This window comes from Capsicum annuum, chromosome 4, assembly GCF_002878395.1.
Source record: "Capsicum annuum cultivar UCD-10X-F1 chromosome 4, UCD10Xv1.1, whole genome shotgun sequence".
Taxonomy (NCBI): Eukaryota; Viridiplantae; Streptophyta; class Magnoliopsida; order Solanales; family Solanaceae; genus Capsicum; species Capsicum annuum.
This window is the reverse complement of record NC_061114.1, coordinates 183,733,608-183,746,998: the sequence shown is the minus strand read 5'-3', so window position 1 is coordinate 183,746,998 and position 13,391 is coordinate 183,733,608. Positions and strand designations below refer to the sequence as shown.

At 36.9% G+C, this 13,391-nt stretch overlaps 1 long non-coding RNA gene across 1 annotated transcript; it reads right to left on the bottom strand.

Annotated features, from left to right (window-relative positions):
* Nucleotides 1-5,549: 5,549 nt before the first annotated feature.
* On the bottom strand, nt 5,550-10,951 carry LOC124897879. Its single transcript, XR_007054826.1, has 2 exons — nt 10,333-10,951; nt 5,550-5,868 (listed from the first exon to the last, which is right to left on the bottom strand). It is a non-coding gene; the product is annotated as an uncharacterized LOC124897879 (long non-coding RNA).
* Between the last annotated feature and the right edge of the window lie 2,440 nt (nt 10,952-13,391).

The window sequence follows — 13,391 nt, the reverse complement described above, 5'->3', positions numbered from 1 at the left end:
TATTCTATTGGTTCTTTTATTATTTTCATACAATAGGAGAAAAGGTAAGAATTTGTGCTTCCCTACATCTTAAGTTATGAATCATATTTTAATCATTGTGAATTGAGACCTTACTACACAACTCATTCATTTTTATGTCATTAACATCATGTAAAAATGCATAAATATGGGACAAGGTAAGTGTAGCTACCATAGTTGACAAGATGAGGGAAGTGAAATTGAGATGGTTTGTATAGGTGAGGAGTGTAGATACTCCAGTAATGAGGTGTGAATGGAGGCAGTGACGGTTCCAGAAGAGGAAGAGACAGTTCGTAGAAGTCCTGGGGAGGAAGTGATTAGAGAGGACCTAGTGTATCTTGATCTTACCAAGGACATGGTTGGTGATAGGAGATTTTAGAGGACACATATTAGGGTAGAAAAGTGTAACACCCCATATTTTTGAGCTAGAAAGCGAACCGTCATTCCTATGTGTGTAAGCTCTAATTCCATTATTTATATTTAAATTCATGTGTCATGATGCTTCTCCTAGTATATGCAGTGATTATGAGGTGAAAAGCGTTCATAAAAATCATTTAGAACCAAGTTGATCTAAGATCCTATGATTCGCCCAAAGTTTTGAAATTTTATTCTACAAGGGTCATCTTTGAACAAGTATAACCCACAAAGTATAATATATATATATATATATATATATATATAATTTGGCATATTAAAACCCACCAAATTGTAGATAATCAAATTAGCTTTAATTTCACTAAAATTTGATACCCGAGTGAAAAGTTATGTCATTTTTTATGTGAGCTAGTGAGCTGTCGCTATAAGCTTGTGACGCGAGTTTTATTCCCCTTTCTGGGAGCCGTGACACGAGTTTCATTTCCATTTTTGGGGATCACTCCATGATTGTCATTTTCACGGGAAAGAAACGTTAGGGGGTAGTTTAGTCCTTTTTCCCATCCTCTGCCGTCCAAAAAAGAATTATAACTCAAAGAGAGGCATTATTTGCCCATTTTCTTCAAATTAACTCACGTAAAAAAAAACTCCCCCTTCACCAAGAACAAAATTCAACCCTTCTCCTCCAAGTAATCTAGAATTCAAGTTTTTCAAGTTCAAGATTCTCAAGAAAGTTTCAATAATAGGACTTCATTCTTCAAATCAAGAACTCATTCCCAAAGATCAAGAATTCCAAGAAACGGATCAAGATCTGGGTTCCATCTTTTAAATTTTATAATTTAAGGTATGTGGGACTACTCTAAAAACCTTGGGCATAAGTTTAAATGTTTTGTCAAGATTAAAGATCCCCAATTTTGATTTATAATGAAGTATACAATATAATTTGCGAAGATTATGCATCATGGGACTGTTTTGATTGAAATACATGTTGCCTTGAACTAATTTTCATGAAAATTGAATTGTAACTATACATATATATATAAATTTCATGTAATTGGTACGATTGATTATGAGAATGAGTTTGTAATCCCTCTATTGTTATTAAATTAAAGTTTATAATTTTATTATGGATGATTTGGAATGCATGTTTTAAGATATGAATGTGATCTTCTCAATATGATGGTGTTTGACATAGATTATAGATGATGAGAGAGAGTTTCTTGTTATAAATATATACTGACTTTACAGAGAAAAAATTGCATGTGATTCAATAAATTGACATGACCACTGCATATTTTGAACCTTGTAAAGAGAGAATAAATTCTTGAATATTTTTGAGATTTTGAAGTGATGACTCTATTGTGATGTTATGAATCTTGGGTTGTCATGTGCATGTTTTTTAATATGATGGGTTGTGAATTTGATATGATTTTTACTTGCAAGTCAGGGTATGATGGTACCCCATGATTTCATGACCTTAACACGAAAATTATTGAATGTTTTGAAAGCATGAAATAGGTTTTTTTAAAGAACTAAAAGTTAGGCTTAAGAGAGTTAATAGGTTACCTGAAGAAGGAGTTTAAGTGTAAGGGCTCATCACTAGAAATAGTAGTTGCCAATTTGGGTTTTATGATATTGTATCCTACATGGGAGGATAAAAAGAAAATAATTTAAGGCATCTCACATAGGGGGATTCCTGCGGTGTGCTCACTTGGGGGGTCTCACTATCTCCAAATCCTGGTAGATACTTAGATTGGAGGCTCTACCGCCGAGTGAAGGGCAGTTCCATATAGCCCGTGGAATTCCAAATTTGTAGGGTGTACCGACTAGATCAGAAGAATAATAAGGGGTTAGTCAAATTCGTCAAGAATTATTTTGAAATTATTAAAGTATGCCCATGTATTTTACTTACGTATATGATCATTGTTTTTATGAAGTGCTCTCATCTATTTTGCGTAAAAAATATGTTATTTTGAGTTATTTCACATACCAGTACATTTGTATTGACCCCCCTATATTTCAAGATTCTAAAACACAGTCCTGGGTTCCCGTTAAGCAGTAGATTGACTTGTCAGAAGTTGCAGTTGGTGAGCCTTCTCTATTTCGGAAGGCATTTTCAGATTTTATTATTTCCTTCTTCTTATGGTCTACTAGGGGCTTCTTATGGTCTACTGGGGGCCTTGTCCCAGATTTGTCTCAGACATATGATGGTTATTGTAATGTTAGAGATTTTGCAGACTGTGGTCCCATGTTTAGAATATTCAAAATTCCCCTTTTAAATTGTTCAAGCTTATTAGATTGACCATGGTTCTGTCATGTATTGTTTTCCATAAATTTTCTTATACTATATGAATATAGTGCATGATTACAAGATTTAGAAAGCGCCCAGGCCTTTAGGGTTCGGGTTGTTCATTACGACCACGACCCCGGCCCAAGTCGTGACAAAAAGTTAGTTTATAATTGAGTGCCCTTTACCTGATAAGAAGGATTGAGTTCAATAGAGGGTGGGACTGTGTAATTCTAAAATTCCCACTTCCACATGTTTGACTGCCCATGTGGTAGGTACAAAATAATTACAAGCCTTACTTAATAATGTTTGAAGAGAGATCGAGGTAAGAGTTTGGATCTAACTAATAATAATAATTGTTGGAGTCCAACATCGGTGGGTTAATAGGTCCTTGGTCTCCTTAGATGGTGTTGGTAAATCCTCCGCTCATGAGCTAGCTTTTGAGGTTGAGTTAGGCCCAAGGTCGATTTCTTCATCATCATATTAGAGCCAAGTCAACCCAGTTTATTGTTTCTGATGTTCGGCCCCCCGTCTTATATTGTCCACACTCCAGATGTTTAGCCTTGAGCATGTGGGGGGTGTTGGAGTCCCACATCGGTGGGTTAAAGGGTCCTTGGTCCCCTTATATGGTCTTAGGCAATCCTCCCCTCATGAGCTAGCTTTTGAGGTTGAGTTAAGCCCAAGGTCCATTTCTTTATCAATAATAAAAAAAAGAATGGAGGTAAACTGCCCACTTCCATGTGTTTGACTGCACTTGTGGTAGACACAAATAAATACAACCATTACTTGTATTAGTATCTTAGTAGTCTCAATGGTGTATCTAACCTTCTAAGTCCGTCTTTCATCCATGGTCAATTTTATTAGTGTTTGCGGTGAGATCGAGGTAAAAGTTTTCATAGATTAATAAAGAGAAAAAAAAAGAAATCAAGGTAATAGTTTCCTTCTAAATCTATGCCATCCTTTCTTTTCACTGATAAAAGACTAGAATGTACAATCAATCTTAACTCATTGAGAGATAAGGGAAAGAGAGTTTATAGTTGTCAACCTTTTGCTTAATCAGTTTTTACTCTAATTGATAGGCGAGATAACCAATGAAGCTTGTATGGTGTTGATTCAATTCTCCTTTCTTTTTCTTGATAGCACTAATAAATCTCATCTGTAGGTTTCACATACAGTTGATGGCACCTTGCTCTAATGTGCAAGGGTGCAGTCTCTCCTCTTTTCAACTTCTATCATGAATGAGATAGGGGTTAAACTCAAGGAAGTGATGCTGGAAGCGCAACGATTCCTTGGAGAAAGAGAAGGTCAATTGGCTGTTAAGTTACGTGGTGGGGGAAATGGAGCTGCGGGTCTATCAGAAAGAAACTCTGTATCTCTATGAGGTAGTGTTGTATGCTGGTGTTGTCCTTTTAGTGAATATTTTCTTAGGGAACATGCAAAAGACAATAATTATAACCAAAATGGAGAAATATTTACAGTTGTGCTAGCTCTTATTGCAGGTCCTACGGTATACTTCAGAGAAATCAGAAAGTCGATCAATTCCTGGTAAACCAGATAGCAAAAGCAGAGCGACCAAATTTCCCAAAGTTAAAAATAAAATTTTAGCAGCATTGGTTGATGTCAGTTGCAATTAACATTGGGCTCTTGTTAAAGCTTATTCATTGTGGAAACTCACAGATGGATTGGTTTGGTTTAATGGAAATAAGGCTCCTGTTTCTTCCTTAGCTTCATAAAAAGCTGAGCCTAAGCTAGGAAATGTTGTGAAAATCCGAGAAAAGTACAAAAAAATTGGATCAGTAAGTAGCTAAATTTTCTTTCATCACATTTTAACACTATTGCATGTCAGTTTTGTGTCAATGGTGTATCTAACGTTGTGAGTCCATATTTCCGCCATTGTCAATTTAAATAGTGTTTGCAGAGAGATCGAGGTAAACATTTACATTTAATGATTAAACAAGAAAAAATAAGTCAAGGTAAAAGTTTCCTTCTACATCTATGCCATGCTTTTTTTCCCTGATAAAAGCTAGAATATTCATCCTTTAATCAGTTCTTGCTCTAATTGGTAAGAGAGATAACCAATGAATAATGTATGGTGTTGATGTTAGATAACCAATGAATAATGTATGGTGTTGATGTTGTTCTCTTTTTCTTGATATCACTAATAAATCTTTGTGTGGGTTTCACATAAAGGTTGATGGCATCCATGCTTTAATGTGCAAGGGCGCAATGCCATTTCTATTCAACTTGCATAGTAAAAGAGCAAAGGGTTAAACGCAAGGAAATAATCCCATTTCTATTCAACGCAAGGATATATTCCTGCAAAAAAGTGAAGGTCATTTGGCCCTTAAGTTTGGAAGTGGGGGCAAGAGAGTCGTAGATCTATCATAAATAGTCTCTATATCTCCTCTACAAGGTAGGGGTAAAGTCTGCATACACTCTACCCTCTCCAAACTCTACTTGTGGTATCAGACTGGGTATGTTATTGTTTTTGTTATTGCAATTGGGGTGTTTTATATAGCATTCAATGAATAATGACATCATCCTTCTCAAGTAGGTAATAATAATATAATGAGGTCACAAAATGTCTGGTTGGGATCTTGCTGCTATTTGGTTGTGCTCTGTTGCATTTTCAAATAATTTTGAAACATTGTAGTTGATCAAAATGAGTAAGCCCTTTGCTTCTTACATCATTTTTGAATTTCACTTGAATAACAAACCTTTTCTATTGCAAAGATCTATTGTGTTGAATTTATTGTAACGCTCCAAATTTGGTATCCAGAATGCTACACAGTGCTCATGACCCCGAACGACCACAAGCTAACCCATGACTGCTATCTATAACTGAGCACTAAATAATACATTGTAAATATGCGGAATATAAGTTGTAAGTCCATAAGGTTCAAAAATGAACTAATACTGACTATAATACAATGACTGTAATGGGGTATGAAAATACCCAAAGATGAGATAAACTATCTGAAACATGCTATAGTCTGAAAGGCTCTAAACTATCTGAAAAATATGGAATTGATGGGACATGTCCCCAACTAACTCCGAAATATTGAAATAAACTAAAAACTGAAATAATAATGTAATTATCATGTCCTTGAAGGATGAGGACTCACAGCTGACTCTGACTCTGACTGCTGAACCGAGATGCTACTGATGCTCTGGTGCTCATGCTTCTAAACCTATGGTATAAGACACCATAGCACAAATGCATCAATACTTTGAATGTACTGGTATGCAAGTGAGGTAGGCTGAATGCGAGGGGTTTCATATGCATGAACAATACTAACTGACTGACTAACATGAATATGAGAATACATGCATGCATTTGTAACTGTATCTGATACCGTGATAGGACTGAATATTGAGTTCTAACTGCTGAGTTTACTAGTAGCATGGATTTACTGACATCTAAGTTGATGAATACTGAGATACTAAATAATTAAGGGACTGATACTATGTTACTGATACATGAATAACTGTGCCTGATAGTTCTGATTATGAAGAACTGGTTTGGTTGAATGTATCTGACAGTCCTAAAGCTTAACTGATAACATGAGTTCTAATAACTAAAATAAACAATAACATTAGTGACTGTATCTGATAGTCCTGAATCCAATGGAACTAGCTGAGTTTTGTACTGTATCTGAGTGACTATATCTAACAGTCCTAAAATCTGTAAAACTATCTGAGTTCTATTACTGTGACTAAAAACTGAGACTATGGAAAGTAATCATCTAATCAGCATGCCCCATACTAATCTAACTGGGGTCCAGCCTATAATCTTAGTTGGAAGGGTATTAGTACCGTACCACTGATAAAGATAACTATTGTGGAGTCAGTCCTAATCTAGCAGGTGACCCCTGGGATCAGTCCTATACATTTAAATGTGCTAACGGGTGATCCCTAAGTATGTCAGTCCTATCTAACGAGTGAAATCTCGTACCTACGCTGGCTACGTAGTTCTGAAACTTAGGAATTTCTTCTTGGGATCTTAGTCCTAACTACAAAGTGAGTCCCCATCCCGAGGCTCGCTCGGTGCTGAATCCTACTCCCATCTAAAAGACACTGGACTGAGTAACTTAACTAAAGTGATTATCTGAATTGAACTGAGCAGAGCTAAACTGAGTTTACTGAGTTCTATTGACTGATGGAATGTACTGAGTTCTAAGGACAGACTGAGAGTACTGAAGTTACTGAGATTATTTAGATTACTAAGTAGGACTGATCTGATGGATACTGAATTTACTAAGATTTCCTGAGTCATGAGACTGGCTAAATTCTACTGATCGTGGCTTGACTAATTCTATCATAAAAACCTGACAGGGCTCTAAGCACACAACTAAATTGTCGGGTACAAGTACCCCCAGGACTCGATGGAAAGAAACTGATATAGCATAGCTTACTTGAACACATGACGAACAACATAATTCATAATTCATATATTGAAGAACTTCATCAAACATGTGATATGCATAAACTTGTACATAAATGGGGATTTCATAATATCATGCTAGTTGGACACTTTTCCTTCATATAGGCACTTAATCAAACACATAGTAGGCATAATATATGTAGACAACATTATACAACAATTAAACACCATGATTCAACATCTAATTTCATCATCCTAGGGTTTAATCATAGGTTCACATGAATATACATCTATATAAATCAATTCCACATAACATTGATCACCCAACATGGTTTTGAATTCAATTGATCATTCTCAGCATAAACAAACCGAACCGAACACGAAATTCATAATGAAATCCATAAACTTGAACTCAGAAAAGAGATTCTTAGGCTACATGGATGATAGGAGTCAATGAATGAACACTATGCATATCTTGGTTCGTAAATACATGAAGATTGACGGAGGAAATTCTTGAACTTAAATTTTCTATGAAAAACCCTAATGTGTTCTTGAGAGAATTTTAAGAGAATAGAGTATATTTTGGTGTAAAGGAGGCTCAAATCTGTATTTTTGAGCTTATATAGGGTAGGAAAATTAACCGTTTTAACTCTAGGACACGTATTTTAATTCTTCTGAAAACTTCCCAATTTGCATCCCTGTCGTGACACGCCACTTTCGCGCCAAGTCACTCGAACTGGACATTAGGAATCTGTATGGTGGCACAACGCGGAGCTACCGCATTGCCACCTTATTTGAGACTTGGAAGTTTGGCGCGATGCGCCACTATCGTGGAGCAACACTGAAAATTGACAATTGCCATTTAAGTTGACTCCGCGACGCCCTGATGGCTCAGGTGATACACTGTCTCACTAAAAAGGCTCTAACTCTTCGCCAGGGTGTCGGATTTGGGCGAATTTAGTATCTATGAAAATCTTATTGAATTTCCCACCTGACAAAATTGAAAATCTTAAAAATACCACATGTATAAAAGTGGATTCATCTTTGAAACAAGCCTTTGACACTCTTAGGACGGATTTAATCTGGTAGAAGTACGGGGTATTACATCTGCTTAGTCAAATTCCAGCAAGTTTATGGAGTTCAAATTCCAGTAAGTGCAAGTAACTACATTTGCGAAATACACTTCTTCTTTATTCCACTAATATACCCAACCACTACACAAACAATTACTTGTAATATGTGCAATTGGTTTATGTTAGGATTCTTATCAATCAAACTTCACAAGTGTATTCTTTGGTGAAGTAATTATATCTTTTTCCAAAAGTAAGTCAAGCATTTGGCTAAATTTTTTAGCTATTTATCGTGCTAGGATGTGGTCAACGCATGAGATTTCCTTTTTCTATTGATTATTTCAGCAAATTAAGAAGATAGGAAAAGATTAAGACTACACCTGATGATCTACTCCATAGTCATCTATTGAATTGTATCCCTTGAACGTTCATTTTATAGCTGAATCCCCAGTATTGTTGTATGATTTGCAGAGTTGGTTATGTTATTGAGTTGTTGATGTTGTATACATTTGGATCTCCGTATAAAGAATGCTAAGACTAGTAGCTATAAATTATTTTTATCTAAACCTAATCTACTTTATTTTATAGTAAATTTTCCTTCCCTATCTTGTAGATACCCCTAAAAGTGAAAGGAGAAGGAGTGCTTTAATGGTTGGTCACATATATAATGAGGTCTCGAATATGTTGATCTACTTTTTATGTATTAGTACTTGTTCAACTACAGTTACTGAAGGGGAAAATATTTATTCCAGGGCTAGCTTCCAAGAAAATTTACAACCAAAAAAATCAAATATTTTGTTGTCTGATACAACCTGCAGCTTGATACAAGTCAAATGGCCGCCTTAGCTTTCAATGACATCATACAAAGTCACTATGTGAACAATCAAGATTTGGTCACATGGAGGGCACGGGATCATACTTGGAGGGGTCGCCTTGAGCATGCCATTAAACAAACCCAAGTGTGGAAGATTGTTTGGAGCCTTGATGACTTGAGGAATCTCGGGTTTGGGGCATACTTGGTGGTTCCCGATTTAAACTTGAGGGAATTTTGGTCATTTAGACTTGTCTAAATGACACTTCATGGCCACCCCACCTTATTAAGGGTATTGAAGTCATTTTGTCTTTCTTTTGTAATATACTATATATAGTCTCTTTTAGGTCTTTTCTCGTTAGTTTTGAATGATGAATGTATGAAACACTTGAAAATCCTCTCTCTTGAGAGTTGACCACCTTAGTATAGTCTAAGTTAAGGATTGGAAAAGTCATTCTTAGTATAGGTCTTGGAAAAGGCAATATTGACCTTTGCTTAGAAACGGTGGATCTCGAGGTGAGTTGATTCCCTTGGCGGTCACCGTAAGAGTGCGGTTTTGATTATCACATTCATTAGGGGTTAGTTTTGAAATACACTTACTTCTTAATCTTGTAATAATCTTGGTCTCACTATCTATCTTTATTTTATATGCAATTTCTCTTGTGTTTGTGTTGAATCCGTGTGTTGTTTCATCTTGTGTCATTGTTATCATCTTCATCTCCTTTGTTTAGCTATAGTTTTGGTTTCTAGCTTTGTTTTCTGTATAAAAAAAAAGCGCATATGTATATATTCACAGACTTGCATACTCAGCTGTGAGACAATTTTTCATATTGAAATCATATTTATCTTCAGAACCCAAAAAATACAACAATGCAGACTTGACCAAAGTGAAAGAAAAATCAAGTACCCACAAAACCGAAAGTGAAGGAGACGAAGGTCAAAATAAAATCAAAAGATAGATTTGCACACATTGAAAACAACATAAGCTGAGAACGAAACCATATCCATGTACTCAATTGGTGGATAATGAGCAACACCACCAAGGCAAACTTTAAACAAAATTGCGACCACATATTCGCATATTCACAATAGCCAGAAAGAGAAGAGGCAGAGGCCAAATAAGATGAGATTTTCATGTATTTTGCATAATTTGATCACAAAAAATAGTTTGAAATCACCACTTTAAACTCTAAAAGGGAATATAAACTTAAACCCTCAACAAGTCTAATGTTCACGTATTCACGAGCACTTATTCATAAAACAAATTTCAGAACTATTTTATCTGTAAGGCCACCAAAAGCAGGCAATAACGAAATTAAACACATCGAACTAAGCCATCTATTGACCCAAAAAAAAAATGAACAAAGGAATTAAAAGGGCCAGGTAGAACCTTATGTTGCGCAGCAGGCCTGGATCCGACGTCAAGAAGATTTCAGCCACCAAAACTTGAGTTTCAAGACTCGAACTTACACCCAAAATAAGGGAAGAAACCAGAAATTTTTTTCACTTTACTTGTGAATTTTTTGTGACTGTAGTATGAACTTTTAGCTCTAACCTCCCTCTCCCTAATCTCCGATATTCAACCCCTTTTATAGGTGCAAATCCGGACTTCAAAGTTCGGATTTGAAACCTAAAGATAAAAAAATGGGAAAAAAAGAGGGGGAGATTTTGAATTTTAAATCTCCAAAATGGAATACACTTTTCCCTTTTGTTCTTGACTGTTACAGATGAATTGAGCCATTTTTTTGTTATTTGACTGACAATGAAGAAAATAGTAGTGTCTAGGGTTAGGTTTCCTATTTGGTGATGGAGGTAGTCCAGAGAGAAAGAGAAGAGAAGAAAAGGGTCTATCATTTTTACCATTCTTTCTCTTGTTGAGAAAGCTGATACAGATCTGAATAGGGTATGGGGAAGGGGAGGCAGGTCACGCATATCCTGTTGATGGGATGATAAAAGCCGTATATACGGGTTTGATTTGTTAACTTAAATTTGGACCGTCTCATCGCTTGACTGGATGGGTCAGATTTAGAAGTGTGCAGTTGGTAAGCCTCTCTTATTTCGAAAGGCCTAGTTTATAGGATATTATTATTTGGTTTTTGCTCATGATCCGACTGGGGCCCTTGTCCCTTCTTTCAGACAAATATTACTTTTGGGTTGTTAGAGATTTCACCGATTGGTACCATGTATTTTAAATGTTATGAACTTTATTTCATATCGTTCAGTTGAGTTAAGAGATTGACCATGTTTTCGTTTTGTTAACTTTTCACATTTATTTATATTGTATGAACGATGTACATGATAGCCAGATAGAAAAGGGTGCTCGGGCTTTTATGGTTTAGGATACTCATCGCGGTTAGGGTCTCAGCTCGGATCATGACAAAATGCCAGCAACTCAGGTGGAGAAAATGCCAATAACTCGGGGGAGTATAACAGGGAAGTTATCTTCTTACTTTATTAGTGTCATCAATCAAAAAGGGGAGATTAAAAGTGATAAGTTTTGATGAATGATCCTTGATTTTGATTTGATTATGGGTATTTAGAAACTCGAATATTCAAAAGGATATCTTTTCAATCCTAAAATATGAAGAAGCATATCGCAAAAGAAAAAAAAGATTGTTGAAGTTACTAAGGTGCATAAATCATAGGATGCATCAGACAAACGATTGTCAAGAATCTCTTGTCCAAATATATCAAGAAGTGTTTCATGAAAAAAGGGAAGATTGGTTACTCTAAATAGATTGAATAAAATCTACTCAAAAGATATTGAAAAGAAGAAAGGTTTATTGCATTAAAATGGATTACTTATATCATGGGATTGTCGCATCTCTCTCTTATGTATATATATTTAGCTAGATTTTCTATTAGTCTTTATTTATGCTTGAAACTTGAATATTCCTTATTCAATTTCCTATGAAGAAAGATCTTTTGGGTTGCTTTCTAGCTTATAACGTCTAGCAGTAGTCTAATCACTACTATATAAGCTTTGGAAGTCAAAGGAAGAGATATACACTTCTTAACCATCATTAGTTATTTGCTCTACTTTACTCAAGCATTCTATTCTTGTAACACCCCAACTTAAGAAGGAGTCCCACATCGGAAAAACACAGGAGTGATGTTGGGTATATAAGTAAGAAAGCCTTACTCCCTAGTGATGCATTTTAAAATCGTTCGGGCTTGGGCCCAGAGTGGACAATATCAATAGTGGGTTAGGGAGTGGCAGGGGTATCTCGGGCCTGTGTGGATCAGGATGCTTGTCGCGGCCAGGGCCTCGGGCCAGGTCGTGACAGAATGGTATCAGAGCCCTCCTGGGTCATCCCTGTCGATGTGGGCCAGAGTTCAAACTGAGTATAGGAGAATCTTGGTAAGGCGGGGCAAACTTCAGTCTTGAGTGTAGGGAAATCTCATTCGGTGGGGCAAACCTCAGCGAGGACACTGAGTCCGTAAGAGGGGTGTATGTGATACCCCAACTTAGGAAGGAGTCCAACATCGGCAAAACATAGGAGGGATGCTGGGTATATAAGTGAGATTGACTTACCCCCTAGTGACGTGTTTTAAAGTCGTACGGGCTTGGGCCCAGAGCGAAAAATATCACTAGTGGGTTGGGGAGTGGCAGGGGTATCTCGGGCCTATGTGGTTTGGGATGCCCATCGCGGCCATGGCCTCGAGTCGGGTCGTGATAGAATGGTATCATAGCCGCTCCTCTGTCGTCCCTGTCGATGTGGGCCAGAGTACAAACTGAGTGTAGGCAAATCTCGATAAGGCAGGGCAAACCTCAGTTCTAAGTGTAGGCGAATCCCATTCGATGGGGCAAACCTCAGCGAGGACGCTGAGTCCGTAAGGGGGGTGTATGTAACACCCCAACTTAGGAAGGAGTCCCACATCGACAAAACACAGGAGGGATGCTGGGAATATAAGTGAGAAATCCTTACTCCCTAGTGACGCGTTTTAAAGCAGTGTGGGCCTGGGCCCATAGCGGACAATATCACTAGTGGATTGGGTGAAGACAGGGGTATCTCGGGTCTATCTGGTTTGGGATGCCCGTCGCGGCTAGGGCCTCAGGCCGGGTCGTGACAATTCTCATAAATGTTCACTATGTGCTTAAAAAGAGAGGAGAGAAGCACATACTTTGTGATGCATTGTGTCAAAGTTTTGAATGAAAAGAAGAGAGTGTGAAACAAAGCCAGAAAGCTTGAGTCGATCTTGTATTTTAATATTATTCACAAAAAACTAGTAGAATTACTTACAATCCAAGGGGACTAGAGTACGACCTTTCATAGGTCTAAAGTAGTATAAAATCTCTAATATTATTTACCTTTATCTCTTTGTTTTTTGAATTTCTTTTACTACAATCAATAGTCGACTGTCTATTAAAGGAAGTATCAAAAAAGGAGTAATTCAACCCTCCCTCCTCTACACACACATTTTCATCCAAAACCTCGCAGATGAGTA